This window comes from Carcharhinus amblyrhynchos, chromosome 11 (genome assembly GCF_965287045.1).
Source record: "Carcharhinus amblyrhynchos chromosome 11, sCarAmb.v2.hapA, whole genome shotgun sequence".
In the NCBI taxonomy this organism is placed as follows: domain Eukaryota; kingdom Metazoa; phylum Chordata; class Chondrichthyes; order Carcharhiniformes; family Carcharhinidae; genus Carcharhinus; species Carcharhinus amblyrhynchos.
In genome coordinates, this window is record NC_137334.1 from 90,052,668 (window position 1) to 90,067,915 (window position 15,248).

Here is a 15,248-nt window from a genome sequence, read left to right on the forward strand (position 1 = left end):
CCCTGATGCCCCCCCTACTCCCCACTCCCGCCCGAACCCCATACCACACTATCCCATAGCTCTACCGATGTACATTATCATTTTGAGATGTTGCAGTGAGGCCAGGCGCTCCCCCCACTTCTCACGATCCACTTTAACCCTTGAGTCAAATGCCCTGAGGATCGACAATTAGTGCCTCTCACTAGAGGATGGAGATTAGCTGACTATAATGAACCTTCCACTGGGAGCAGCGTAAAGTATTTCTGGAAGGAGAAGTCTGTAATCATAGAATAATTTGGCATACGTGGAGATCCTTCAGCCCATCACGACTATCCTGGTTCTTTCCCCATCAATCTATTCAAGTGTGTATCTAATTCCCAATTTAGTTCGTTATTATCGAATAACAGGTAATTATCCATTACCAGGTGTCAATGGCATGTTAATGATATTGTATGGATACACAGGTAAAGATCATTAGTCAATTAAGTGCTTGGAGTACCGGTAAAGAGAGACCGCTGTGGCACTGGGTTGGTAGGTAAGAAGCAGACAGACATAATTCTGCATTCTTTCAAGTGGTTTTGACTGAAACACAGAAAGAGAAACTTGAAACAGGAGTAGGCCATTCAGCCCTTCGAGCCTGCCCTGCCATTCATTTTGGTCATGGCTGATCATCAAATTCAATATCCTGATCCCCCCCGCCCCGCCCCGCCATGTTCCTTAAACCCCCAAGAGCTTTATATATACTTTCTTTATATCACACATTATGGCCTCAACTACTTTCTGTGGTGTTGAATTCCACACATTCACCACCTTCTGGGTGAAGAAATTTCTCCTCACCTCAGTTCTGAAAGGTTCACTCCTTATCGTCAAACTATGAGCCCTACTTCTGGACTCTCCCACCATTGGAAACATACTTTCCGAATCTATCTGTCCAATCCTGTTAAAATTTTATAAGTTTCTATGAGATCCCCTCTCACTCTTTTAAACTCCAATGAATACAATCCTAAACAAATTAATCTCTCCTCAGATGTCAATCCTGCCATCCCAGGAATTAGCCTGGTAAGCGTTCACTGCACTCCCTGTAGAGCAAGAACATCCTCCCTCACATCGAATTAACATTAATATCCTGTCAAAGTGCCTCCGCCATGGGATGATACAGCAGGACGTCAGATATATGCTATGTACTCATTTTTGTTCTGTGGTTGTGATTCTGTGATGAGGACGGCATAGTGACACAGTGGTTGGCACTGCTGCCTCACAGCACCAGAGACCTGGGTTTGATTCCCAGCTTGGGTCAATATCTGTGTGGAGTTTGCACATTCTCCTCATCTCTGCGTGGGTTTCCTCCGGGTGACTCCAGTTTCCTCCTACAGTCCAAAGATTTGCGGGTTAGGTTGATTGGCCAGGCTAAATGTCAGGGGGATTAGCAGGGTAAATGAGGGCTATGGTGATAGGGCCTGGCTGGGATTGTGGTCTGTACAGACTTGATGGGCCAAATGGCCTCCTTCTGCATTGTAGGATTCTATAATGCTATGATCATGCTGAGGGGCTACCTTTCTGAGCCTTTCTTTGTCTCTTCTTTAAACAGATCCTTCAAGTCCACCTGAACAGGTGGATGGATAACACAGCACTCTGCGGTTTCAGCACATTCACATGATCACAAACCGGAGAGCGGGGATTGAACCCACAAACCTCTGATTCAGCAGGTGAGAGACTGAGTTCCGCTGACACGTTACAAATTTGAATATTGATTTTCTGAAATGATCACTTCTTGATCGATCTCTGTTCATAACGATGCCTTGAGCTAGCTCTTTGGTGAGTTACAGAGGCAATATAGCACAGAAGGAGGCCATTCAGCCCAACAAGTCCATGTGAGCTCTTTGCAAGGATCCCTTGATCTAGCCCCATGATCCTGCCAGTTTATTTCCTCCAGGTACCCCTTAGATTTTGTGAAATCATTTATTATCTCCAGTCTGGGAGATGATAGCCTAGTGGTATTATTGCTAGATTATTAATGCAGAAACTCAGCTAATGTTCTGGGGACCCGGGTTCAAATCCCACCATAGTAGGTGGTGGAATTTGAATTCAATTAAAAATATCTGGCATTAAGAATCTACTGATGTTCATGAAACCATTGCTGATTGTCGGAAAAACCCATCTGGTTCACTAATGTCCTTTAGGGAAGGAAATCTGCCATCCTTACCTGGTCTGACCTACATATGACAGGAATGTGGTTGACTCTCAACTGTCCTCCAAAGGCAAGTAGGGATGGGCAGTAAGTGCTGGCCAGCCAATGACACCCATGTCCCACAAATGAACAAGAAAGCTTCCACCACCCAGTTCTTTACCATTCACTGCGTAAAAAACTTCTTTCTCACATCCCTATGGATCTCTTACCCAAAACTTTGGTACCATGGGTGGCACAGTAGCACAATGGGTAGCACTGCTGCTTCACAGCTTCAGGTTCCTGGGTTCGATTCCCGGCTCAGGTCATTGTCTATGTGGAGTTTGCACATTCTCCTCATGTCTGCATGGGTTTCCACTGGGTGCTCCAGTTTCCTCCCACAGTCCAAAGATGTGCGGGTTAAGTTGATTGGCCATGCTAAGAAATTACCCCGTAGTGTCCAGGGATGCGTAGGTTAGAGGGATTAGTGAGTGGGATATGGGGGTAGGGCCTGAGTGGATTGTGTTTGGTGCAGACTCGATGGGTCGATCAGCCTCTTTCTGCACTGTAGGGTTCTATGATTCTATTCTCCCATTAACCCTGGCCAGATGCATTGTTGGAGATCTCTTTTTGTGACCTCTGTCAGACAGTCCTGTGCTCTCCCCGTACCACACTGGGCCTAGGTATTGCACTCATTTCCTTGAAATTGGAACTTGGGTCCACTATCTCTAACTCAGGGGTGAGAGTGTTAGTTGATGGCCAACTAACAAAGAATAGAGCATACCTACACAGAAATAAGATGGAGGCCATTCAGCCCCTTGAGTCTGTTCTAACATTCCATGAGGTCATAAGTGATTTGTATCCTTTCCCTGCCTTTTCTTTCCACATTTCTTGATGACAAAAATCTATCAAGCTTAGTGTTGAAAACTTTAATATGTCCCCAGCATCCTCAGCCTACTTTCCTTTGAAAAAGTAGAGAAATTAAACACCTCACTTTTTATTTTCTGTAGTCAGTATGGGTCTGGTCTACATACAACTCCAGATCCACAGCAATCTTAACTGCACTTAACTCCTGCCTGTCCTCTCAGGTTGAAGTAAAAACAAATACAAATCCCGTGGAGCTATTTGAAGAGTGAATTCTTTTTAAAGAATGTAGTGTTCAATTGTCCTGTGTTTGATTGTGTGGGTCTGGTGACTGATCCGTGTTCACTGTGCTCAATTGATTATGCCTGAACATTGACTCAGAGCTAAGTGAACAGAATTTACAAGAAGCCGAGCGGTACACTGCACTTCACCACACTTTAGGAAGGGTATGACGGAGGGAGATTGAGCAGAATGTCTACATGGGACCCTTAAGTGGCGAGAGAAATGATCCACAGTATGGGAAATGTACCAGTGTCATATCCTTGAACAAGGATTTGGAATAGGAATCTCCACAGCAGAGGAGGGAAAAAATACACGGCATGTTCTATAAAATATGGAATGGGCCAATGGGCATCGACAGGTTGCCCACTGGCCTGGTGCCCTCGGCAGTGACAAAACACAAGGTAGCCATCCACACAGATGACAAAGATCTTTTCTTTCCAAGACAGTGCATCAACAATCTGTCTTCCCAGCAACAATCCAACAAAGGAACAATTGGTAACAGTTCTAGCCCCATCATTTATTGCCCATCCCTAATTGCCCTTGTACTGAGTGGGCAGTTAAGATTGCTATGGTTCTGGAGTTGCATGTAGGCCAGACAGAATAAGGGTGGCAGATTTCCTTCCCTAAAAGACATCAATGAACCAGTTGGGTTTTTACAACAATCAATGATATTCCAGATTTGATTAATTAAATTTAAATCCCACAAGCTCCCGTAGTGGGATTTGAATCCGTGTCCCCAGAACATCAGGATGGGCCTACTAGATTACTAGCACGGTGACATTACCATAATGCTGCCATTTAAAGTTTATTTATTAGTGTCACAAGAAGACTTACATTAATATTGCAACCATGTTACTGTGAAAATCCCCTAGTTGCCACGCTCAGGCGCCTGTTCGGGTACACTGAGGGAGAATTTAGCATGGCCAGTGCACCTAATTAGCATTTCCTTTGGACTGTGGGAGGAGACCAGAGCACCCGAAGGACGATGTGGGGAGAATATGCAGATTCTGCACAAACAGTGACCCAAGCCGGGAATGGAACCTGGGTCCCTTGCGCTGTGAGGCAGCAGTGCTCAGACTGTGCCACCGTGCCACCTAGTTAAAAACCAAAGAAAAGTACAGCACAGGAACAAGCTCTTCAGCCTTCCACACTCATGTCAATCATGATGCCCTGACTAAACCGCAAAAACAGACCTTCTGGCCTTAATTGGTCCAGATTCCCTCCCTGTTCACATCCAGATGCCTCTTAGATGTTGCAAATGTGCCTCTTTCCACCACCTCCAATCAATGGCAGTTTCATGGTCACCATTACTGAGACTAGCTTTATATTCCCGATTTGTATCCATCGGAGCTTAGAGAGTAAGAGGCGATCGAATCATACAAGATGCCCCTTAGTGTCCTGAGATGCGTAGATTAGCGGGTAGATTAGCGGGTTTAGAACGGAGTTGAGGAGGAACTTCTTCACTCAAAGGGTGGTGAATCTCTGGAATTCTCTGCCCGTTGAAGTGGTGGAGGCTGCCTCGCTAAATATTTTTAAGAAGCGGGTTGATGGGTTTTTGATAAGAGAGGGGATTAAGGGTTATGGGGAGAGGGCGGGAAAGTGGAACTGAGCCACGACAGATCAGCCATGATCTTATTGAATGGCGGGGCAGGCTCGAAGGGCTAGATGGCCTACTCCTGCTCCTATTTCTTATGTTCTTATGTTCTTATTAGCAGGTAAAGTGTGTAGGGATATGGGAGTAGGGCCTGGGTGGGATTATGGTCAGTGCAGACTTGATGGGCCGAATGGCCCTTTTCTGCACTGTAGGGTTTCTATGATTCTATGTTGAGGGGTGGATGTGGAAAGGGCGATTCCTCTTTTGGGAGGCTCTAGAACTAGGGGTCACTGTTTAAAACTTTTGAGACAGAGAGTAGGAAAATTTGTTTTTTCCCCAGAAGGCAGTGAGTCTCTGGAACTCGTTCCCCCAGAAGGCAGCGGAAGCAGAGTTTTTGAATATTTTTAAAGACAGAAGTAGATAGATTCTGGATAAACAAGGGCAGGGGGGGAGTGAAGGGTTATCAGAGGGGAAGTGGGAATGTGGGGTTGAGGATGCAATCAGTACAGTCATGATCTTATTGAATGACGGAGCAGGTTCGAGGGGGCCAAGTAACTTACTCCTGCCCCAAATTTGTATGATGCTATGTCACTAACCTGTGGCCTCGTTAAACACAGCCCCTCGCTGGGAGTGACAGGCTGGAAAAAGCCGTCTCAAGTGGAAAAGATAAGGCAAATAAATATGTGGTCAGGTGACAGTAAAGCTGGGTGGCAGCCGTGGTGGTTTCATGATAATCCCCTTGCTTCTGAGTCACAGAGGTTGGTGAGTTCAAATCCCACTGCAGGCAATCTGGGCTAACTCACACAGTGCACTGGCAGAGTGTTGCACTGTTGGAGCGAGCGTTTTTGGGATGAGCTATTAAGCAGGATTCCTGCCTGCCCTCACAGGTAGAAGTGAAAACAAATACAAATCCCATGGAACTATTGGAAGAGTGAATTCTTCTCAATGGTGTTGCTGAATGTCGTGTTCAATTGTTCTGTGTTTGATTGTGTGGGTCTGGTAACTGATCTATGTTTCTGCGCACAATTGATTAAGCCTGAATGTTGATTCTGAGCTAAGTGAACAGAAGCTGAGCTGTAAACATAGTGTGGTCGTTTTGTGACTGGAGAGATATTTTAAAATCCTTGTAAATAAACCTTTTGCACCCTTGGAAATTAGTGTCATCTCTACATTGCACTGGGGGAAATCAAATGTATAAAATACGCAACACAGAAAATAGATTAGCTGCTCAATATCACATAATCAAATCGAGTACCAAGTAATCAAATATACACACTCCATCAACTTCCAGACTGTGTATTGACCTGTGTGTAACCCACCCCATAATGTGTTAACCTGTGTGCAACCCACTCTAGACTGTGTATTAACCTGTATATAACCCATGCCAGACTGTGTACTGACCTGTGTGTGACCCACTCCAATCTGCGTATTAACTTGTGTGTAACTCACTCCAAGCAGTGTTAACCTGTGTGCAACCCACTCCACACAGTGTGTAACCCTTGTGTTACACCTGTGTGTAAACCCCTCCAGATTGTGTATTAACTGTGTGTAACCAACTCCAGATTGTGAATTGACCTGTTTAACTCACTCCAGACTGTGTATTAACTGTGTGTAACCCACTTCAGACTGTGTATTGACTGTGTGTAACCCACTTCAGACTGTGTATTAACTGTGTGTAACCCACTCCAGACTGTGTATTAACCTGTGTGTAACCTACTCCAGACTGTGTATTAACTATGTGTAATCAACTCCAGACTGTGTACTGACCTGTGTAACCCACTACAGACTGTATTAAACTGTGTGTAACCCACTATAGACTGTGTAGTGACAGGTTGGATCAGTTACCCACTATCTAGGAGCTTTGTTTGTTTTTCTTTCTCGTCATGTTTGAATGCATGTTGAGGGTTTTCTAAACATTGAGATTAGAAAAGAGGGATTGAAAGCTCCTGGTTAGTAGGTAACTGATCCAATCTGTCAATCAAAGGCAGAATGTTTATAAACATTGCGGTTAGGAACAAAGGCCGCATTGGGGAAGCATGAAGCTATGAAGGGAAAGAAAAACAAACAAAGCTCCTGGCTAGTGGATCCAGCCTCTTAATCAAAGGCTAGTTAGAGGTAATAAAGCATTATATTGAAGGAACACAAAGCATTTTGATACTTTTGAGCTTTCCAGGAAGGCGCAGGGACCTGAAACAATGCTGTATAGAAAGAACGGGGCTGAGGTCTGGTGGAATTAGGTGGTTCATGAGGTTTACTGGATTGTGTGTACAATGAATTGTCTGATCTGCTATGCAGCAGATCAAAGTGGCCAAGTTGCACCTATTACTCATTCAGGTTACAGAAGGGAATTCCCTGGTGAAACTGACATCTCCTATCAGTCTGCAGACTTCAAAGGTATCTTCTGGGGCTTCGGAGAGAGAGAAAGGGTAGAATGGAGCGCTGCTGTGATTTTAATCCTTTCAGGTGTCCATGGGGTTTAGAATCATAGAACCCTACAATGCAGAAAGAGGCCCTTCAGCCCATCAAGTCTGCACCAAACACAATCCCACCTAGGCCCTACCCCCATATCTCTACACATTATACCCGCTAATCCCGCTAATCTACGCACCCCTGGATGCTAAGGGACAATTTCTAGCATGGCCAACCAACCTAACTCGCACATCTTTAGACTGTGGGAGGAAACCGGAGCACCTGGAGGAAACCCACGCAGAGACGAGGAGAATGTGCAAACTCCACACAGACAGTGACATGAGCCGGGAATCGAACCCAGGATCCTGGAGCTGTGAAACAGCAGTGCTAACCACTGTTCTACCATACCGCCCATGGATATCAAAGTGACCAGGGCACTTTAAAGATTTCGCAGTACACAGACAGAATGAAGATTTTGAACTGAAATCTTTTTGAGATCACCATGATAAGACTGATCTCCATCTTTCCCAGGGCTAGAAGGGGCAATCCAGCCATGATGCCCCCATCCTGGGGGAGAGTCCCAAGATCAATCCCTTCCCTCCAGCCTATGCCCACCATACCCCCAGGTCCTCTGCCGCCTAGGAACGGCAGGGAGCCATTCATTCCAAGGTGCAAGGTTTAGGGTTGTCAGGACCTGCACCAACATCTACTCAGTGGACATCCCACTGTGGGGGGCAGGGTAGGTTAGGGTTGGTGGGGAGGAGGGTGGGGGATGATGAAGCAGCAAACCAGGAGGATGGAGCATCCAGCCTCAAATCTGGTAATGATATTTCGTGCTGGAGGAATGGGTCAGGAAAATCACAGTAGGTCTGATGACCAATGTGATTTCTTAGTGTGATGTGATAATTTAGCCCTGACGCCCAATTCACCGACCGACAGGATTCCCGCCAGCGGATAGTGGGACCAGTGAATCCTGCCATGTATTAATCTGAGTGTAACTCTTTCTTTTAAATTCATTTGTGGGACATGGGAGTCACTAGCTGGCCAGCATTTATTGCCCATCCCTAGTTACCTAAAGGCAGTTGAGAATCAACCACATTGGGCTGTGGCTCTGGACCACATGTAGGCCAGACCAGGTAAGGACAGTCGATTTCCTTCCCTAAAAGACATTAATGAACTGCGAACTTGATGGGTTTTTCCAACAATCGACAGTGGTTTTATGGTCATCAGTAGATTTTCAATTCCAGATAATCTTTTATTGAATTCAAATTCCACCACCTGCCTTGGTGGGATTCGAACCCAGGTCCCCAGAACATTAGCTGATTTTCTGGGCAAGCAATAATACCACATCCATTGCCTCCCCAACTCACTGCAGACTGTGTGTTAACCAGTGTGTAATCTTCTCCAGACTGTGCTAAACTGTAGGTAACCCACAGCAGACTGTGTATAACTTGTGTGTAACCCAATGCAGACTGCGCATTAACGTGTGTGTAACCAGACCAAGACTGTTGATTAACCCACTCCAGACTGTGTGTTAATCTGTGTGTGTATTTCACCACAGACAACATGTTAACTACATGTATCCCATTGGAAGTTCTGTATTAACCTGTGTGTAACCAACTGAAGGCTGTTTTTTGACAGGTTGGGCCTTTACCTCATTGAAGTTGAGAGGAATGAGAGATGATCTTATTGAAACAGACAAGATCCTGAGGGGACTCAAGGGGGTGAATACCAGGAGGATGTTTCCCCTTTGTGGGGGAGATTAGAACCTGGGTTTCAGAATAAATGGCCTCACCTTTACGATGGAGTTGAAGAGAATGTTATTGTCTCAGAGGGTTGTCAGTCTGTGGAGTTGTCCGTCCCAGAGAGCCGTGGAGGCTGGCTGTTGAATTTATTCAGGACTGAATGTGATAGAATTTCAACAGACGCAGGAGGCAAGGGTTTTGGGAACAGACAGGAAAGTGGGCGAGGATTTTATAGCCCCACTACAGTGAGCTTGGCCAATGCAGTGGGCCATTTCAACTGACCTTTACTTCAGTGGGTCCGTGAATATCCTGCCAGGCAGGAGGGGCTGGACAATCCTGGCCACATTTAGAATCATCACAGAATCCCTACAGTGCAGAAGGAGGCCACTCAGCCCATCAGCTCAGCACCGACTCTCTAGCAGGGTATCTTACCCAGGCCCTCTCCCCCATCCTATCGCGGTAACCCCACACATTTACCATGACTAATCCATTTCACCTGCACATCTGAGGACATTAAGAGGCAACTTAGCATGACTTATATTAACACGGCAATGAAGTTACTGTGAAAATCCCCGAGTCGTCACATTCCGGCGCCTGCTCGGGTACACTGAGGGAAAATTTAGCATGGCCAATGTACCTTACCAGCGCGTCTTTCAGACTATGGGAGGAAACTGGAGCAACATAATAAGAACATGAGAACATAAGAAATAGGAGCAGGAGTAGGCCATCTAGCCCTTTGAGCCTGCCCCGCTATTCAATAAGATCATGGCTGATCTGAAGTGGATCAGTTCCACTTTCCCGCTTTCTCCCCATAACCCTTAATTCCCTTGTCTATCAGAAATCTATCTACCCGTGACTTAAATATATTCAGCGAGGTAGCCTCCACCACTTCAATGGGCAGAGAATTCCAGAGATTCACCACCCTTTAAGTGAAGAAGTTCCCCCTCAACTCCGATCTAAACTGTCCCCCCCTTATTTTGAGGCTGTGCCCTCTAGTCCTGCTATCCTTTCTAAGCGAGAAGAATCTCTCTACCTCTACCCTATCCATCCTTTCATTATCTTATACATCTCTATAAGATCCCCCCTCAGCCTTCTAAACTCTAATGAGTACAGACCTAGTCTATTCAGTAGATCCGGAGGAAACCCACGCAGACACAGGGAGAATGTGCAGACTCCACACAGTGACCCAACCTGGGAATTGAACCCAGGACCCTGGCACTGTGAGGCAACAGTGCTCACCACTGTGACACCGCGCCGCACTAATTAATTATCAAATGGTGGTGCTGGATCAAAGAGCTGGATGGCTCCTATGTTCTTAACCGGTGTGTAATCTGCTCCAACCTGTGTGTTAACTTACATGAGAGTTGGTTGTTGGTTAGCTCGTGTACAGTTCACTCCAGAACACATGTGCACTGTGGGCGTATTTGTTGAAACAACTGGAATCCCCTCGGCAGATTTTTAAAGGATTGTGGAAGGACCTCAACACAAGGCGAATCCACTTAGCTCCCAACACCTGGCTTTGATTCCAGCCCAGACATTTGCAGTGAAGCCTTCGCTCACTGCAGGAGGTCCAAGTGAAACAAGTTCAGGACAGTCTTAACACAGCTCCCGTGGAGATCAGTTTCTGCACAGAAGCCCTCAGAGACTTGGCACACATTTGCAGCGAGTTAGCAATCTCAGTCAGGAAGGTCACTCATTGCAAAACTTATTTTCATCTGAAGGGCTACACCCAAATCACTGAACTACCTGTTCACTTTCAGGTGCTGACAGATTAATTGACAGCAGCGCTTTGTAATTCCAGCAAAAATTTGCGGTTTCGTTTCTTTTTTGATCTTTGGCCATATGTGCCGGGGGTGGGGAGAGAAGACACAGGAATCCACGTTATGGATCCAGAGTCATGGTTTCGTAGACTGGTTGACGCACGGATGGAGGCGATTTGTTCCGTTGTGTCTGTGTCTGTCAGAGGAACCCAGCCAGTGCCACCCTCTGGATAGACTGGGACTCTCTTCTCTGGAGCGCAGGAGGCTTAGGGGAGAGGTCTACAAAATAATGAGGGGCATAGATCAGCTAGATAGTCAACACCTTCTCCCAAAGGCAGGGGAGTCTAAAGCTACACGGCATAGGTGAGAGGGGAGAGATACAAAAAAGAGTCCAGAGGGGCAGTTTTTTCAACACAGAGGGTGGTGAGTATCTGGAATGATCTGCCAGAGGCAGTAGCAGAGGCGGCTACAATTTTGTCTTTTAGAAAGCATTTCGACAGTTACACGGGTATTGAGAGATATGGGCCAGATGCAGGCAAATGGGACTAGCTTAGTAGTTAAAAACATAAGGGCAGCATGGACAAGTTGGGCCGAATGGCCTGTTTTCATGCTGTAAACCTCTATGTCCCTCGTCATCGATTCATAGATTGGTTGCAGCATAGACAGAGGCCATTCGCCGGCTCTCTGTCAGAGCCAGTCCCACACTCTGCCTCTCTCCAATAGCCGTGTAACTTCTTTGTCTTCAATGCCGGAAGATAAAATAACATTAGAGAAATTAATGAGACTGAAAGCTGACGAATCCCCAGGGCCTGATAATCTACATCCCTAAGGAGATGGCCATGGAAATAATGGATGCGTTGGTTATCGTCATCCAAAACTCTGTAGATTCCGGAACAGTCCCAGCAGATTGGAGGGTGGAAAATGTTTGAAAAAAGGAGGGAGGGACAAAACAGGGAATTACAGACTGGTTAGTCAAACATCATCTTAGGGAAAATGCTAGAATCTATTATAGAGGATGTGACAACGGGACTCTTTGAAAATATCAATATTAGGTAAAGAACAAAGAGCATTGAAAATTACAACACAGGAACAGGCCGTTCGGCCCTCCAAGACTGCACCGACCATGCTGCCCGACTTAACTAAAACCCCCTATGCTTCTGGGGACCGTATCCCTCTATTCTCATCTCATTCATTTACTTGTCAAGACACCCCTTAAAAGTCACTACTGTATCCACTTCCACTACCTCCCCCTGCAATGTGTTCCAGGCACCCACCACTCTCTGTGTAAAAAATCTGCCTCATACATCTCTCTTAAAACTTGCCCCTTGCACCTTAAACCTATGCCCCCTAGTAATTGACTCTTCTACCCTGGGAAAAAGCTTCTGACTATCCACTCTGTCTATGCCTCTCGTAATCTTATAGACTTCAATCAGGTCTCCCCTCAACCTCCGTTGCTCCAGTGAGAACAAACCAAGTTGCTCCAAAAGATATACTCGCCATAGAGGGAGTGAAGCATAGAAAATAGGAGCATCATCTGCCATCTCTCTGCCCAAGTCTCCAACTGATCTATATCCTGCTGTATGCTCTGATTGTTCTCATTGCTATCCACAAATCCACCAACCTTTGCGTCGTCCACAAACTTAGTAATCAATCCAGCTACATTTTCCTCCAAATCATTTATATATATTACAAACAGCACTGATCCCTAAGGAACACTACTTGTACACAGCCCTTCATTCAGAAATGCACTCTTCCACTGCTTCCAAATTAATCTATAAACTCAACATGGATTTACAAAAGGGAAATCATGTTTGACAAACCTGCTAGAGTTTTTTGAGGATATAGCCAGTAGAATAGATAAGGATGAATCAGTGGATGTGGTGTATTTGGATTTTCATAAACCTTTCGATAAAGTCTCATTAGTCCCAAAGGTTAGTGTACAAAATTAAAGCAGATGGGATGGGGGGGGTGGTAATATATTGGCATGGATTGAGAATTGGTCAGCAGACAGGAAACAGAGAGTTGGAATAAATGGGTCTTTTTCAAAGTGGAAGACTCTGTGGGGTACTAGTGGGGTACTACAGAAGATTAGTGGGGTACTACAGGATCAGTAGCTATTAATCCAGTTATTTACAATGTACATCACCAATTTGGCCAGAGAATTAAATGCAATATTTCCAAGTTTGCTGATGAGATGAAACTAGGGGAAATTGGGAGTGGTGATGAGGAAGAAAATAAGCTTCAAGATGACTTAGATGAGTTGAATGAGTGGAGAAATACATGGCTGATGCAGTGTAATCTAGATATATGTGAAGTTATCCACAGAAGGAAAAACAGAATGGGAAAGTATTATTTAAATTGTGATTAAATGGGAAAAGTTGATGTACAAAGAGACCTGGGGGTTCTAGTAACATGATGTGGCGATGCCGGCGTTGGACTGGGGTAAACACAGGAAGAAGTTTCACGACACCAGGTTAAAGTCCAACAGGTTTATTTGGTAGAAAATGCTATGATAGCCAAGTTCCGCACATGAGGATGGCCTCAACCGGGACATTGGGTTCATGTCACTCTATTTGTAACCCCCATGACTTGCCTGGGCTTGTAACAGCTCACTTACTGTCCTGTCTGGAGACAACACACATCTCTTTAACCTATGCTTAATGCTATCTCCACTCACATTGTCCGCACCTTTAAGACTTGATTATCTGTAAAGACTCACATTCTAATCAGTATTCTGTAAACTGAGTGTGCTCCTATTTCTTATGTTCTTATGTTCTTATATGCCCTGTTTGTGATCAGAATTCCCCACTCACCTGACGAAGGGGCAGAGCCCCAAAAGCTAGTGGTGTTTGCTACCAAAATAAACCTGTTGGACTTTAACCTGGTGTTGTAAGACTTCTTACAGTCCGAGTAACATGTAGGTACAGCAAGCAGTTAGGAAGGCGAATGGTACATTGGCCTTCATTGCAAGACTTGTGTGAGCAGCAATGTCTTATTGCAGCTGTACAGGGCCTTGGTGAGACCATGACTGGAGCACTACATGTAGTTTTGATCTCCTTACCCAAGAAAAGATATACTCGCCATAGAGGGAGTAAAGCATAGAAAATAGGAGCAGGGGTAGACCCCATTCAGCCTGCTTCACTATCCATTATAATCAAAGTGACCCAACAACCTTCTTAGGTGTTGATTGAGGGATACATATTCGCCAGGATATATGAAGGAAAGAATCTTGCCATCCTTACTCAGTCTGGGCTTTTATATGGCACCAGATCCAAGTTACTGTGGTTGATCCCTCACTGCCCTCTGGAGTGTCCGTATGATCCAAGCTGGTCAGTGAAGTTGATACCAAGACACTGAGATTTTCTATGTTGACAGAGTTTATTGATTTTGTTCAGTCTCCCTTCTCAACCCCTGCATACCTCAATGTCCCAACTAGTTATACACTTCCGAGTGTACCCAATAACAATAATAACCTAATTAACAAATTAACCAATTAACAGGGGTCACTGTAACTAAAAGATGACACTTTGAAGGAAACTTCACAAAACAAATTTCCAGGGCTGGGAATACACTCCGGCATCTTCAGCACCGACCGTTTACGGATGACCTCGAGAGAACCTGCACATACTGCGTTCTCCCTCTTCAGGCACAACACCAGCTGTGAACATAGCCACAGAATATGGGCAGACAGTGGGTCAAACAACTCCTTCCGTGGCCCGATACTTGGATCTCTTTACTGCCACTTTGAACAGGGACAGGATCGGACGCATGAAGTGGTCCTCCGATCTACACCGGCCCTTCCCCTCCCCTTCTCCACCTCCACAACTCCCAGCAGCCAGAGATCAATGGCATGGAGCTGAACCAAAATTTGCAGAGCAGTTTGTCATCCCTTATTTATATGTGCTCTGTGTACATAATCGGTTCCTTGCCTCCTATTTATCTGTCCTGAATGTACTTAATCAGTTCCTTATTCCTGATTTATATGTACTCAATACACGTATTCAGTTTGTTATCCCCTATTTACATGTACTCAATGCACTTATTCAGTTTGTTATCCCCTATTTATATGTACTCAACACACTTATTCAGTTTGTAATCCCCTATTTAGATGTACTCAATGCACTTGATTAAATGATGCCTTTCACCTGTGTATTGTGACAATATAAGTAACAAACCATCAACATGAAGTGTCTTAGCACAATTAACTACTACCAGGGTGCCTAAGCACAGGTATTAAATGTCAGTGACACCTGCGTTCCAAGAATGTTTGCCTTTAAAACAAAATAAACAATTTTTAACTAAAAGGTAGGGGTTAATGTTAATCATGGGTGAATGTGTGAAAAGAACGATATTGTGTTGGGAGCTGATTACACACCCAGGCTGATAGTCTCCTTCCATTCACTTCAAAGTCAGAATGAGCAATCTGAAGCAATTCATTATCTGTGGAAGAT

The 15,248-nt window shown here is 45.1% G+C and overlaps 1 protein-coding gene across 1 annotated transcript in view; it reads right to left on the reverse strand.

Annotated features, from left to right (window-relative positions):
• wnt10a (wingless-type MMTV integration site family, member 10a) overlaps positions 1–15,248 on the reverse strand; it is a 70,031-nt gene that overhangs the window by 13,592 nt on the left and 41,191 nt on the right. The gene's annotated exons all lie outside the window — the stretch shown is intronic.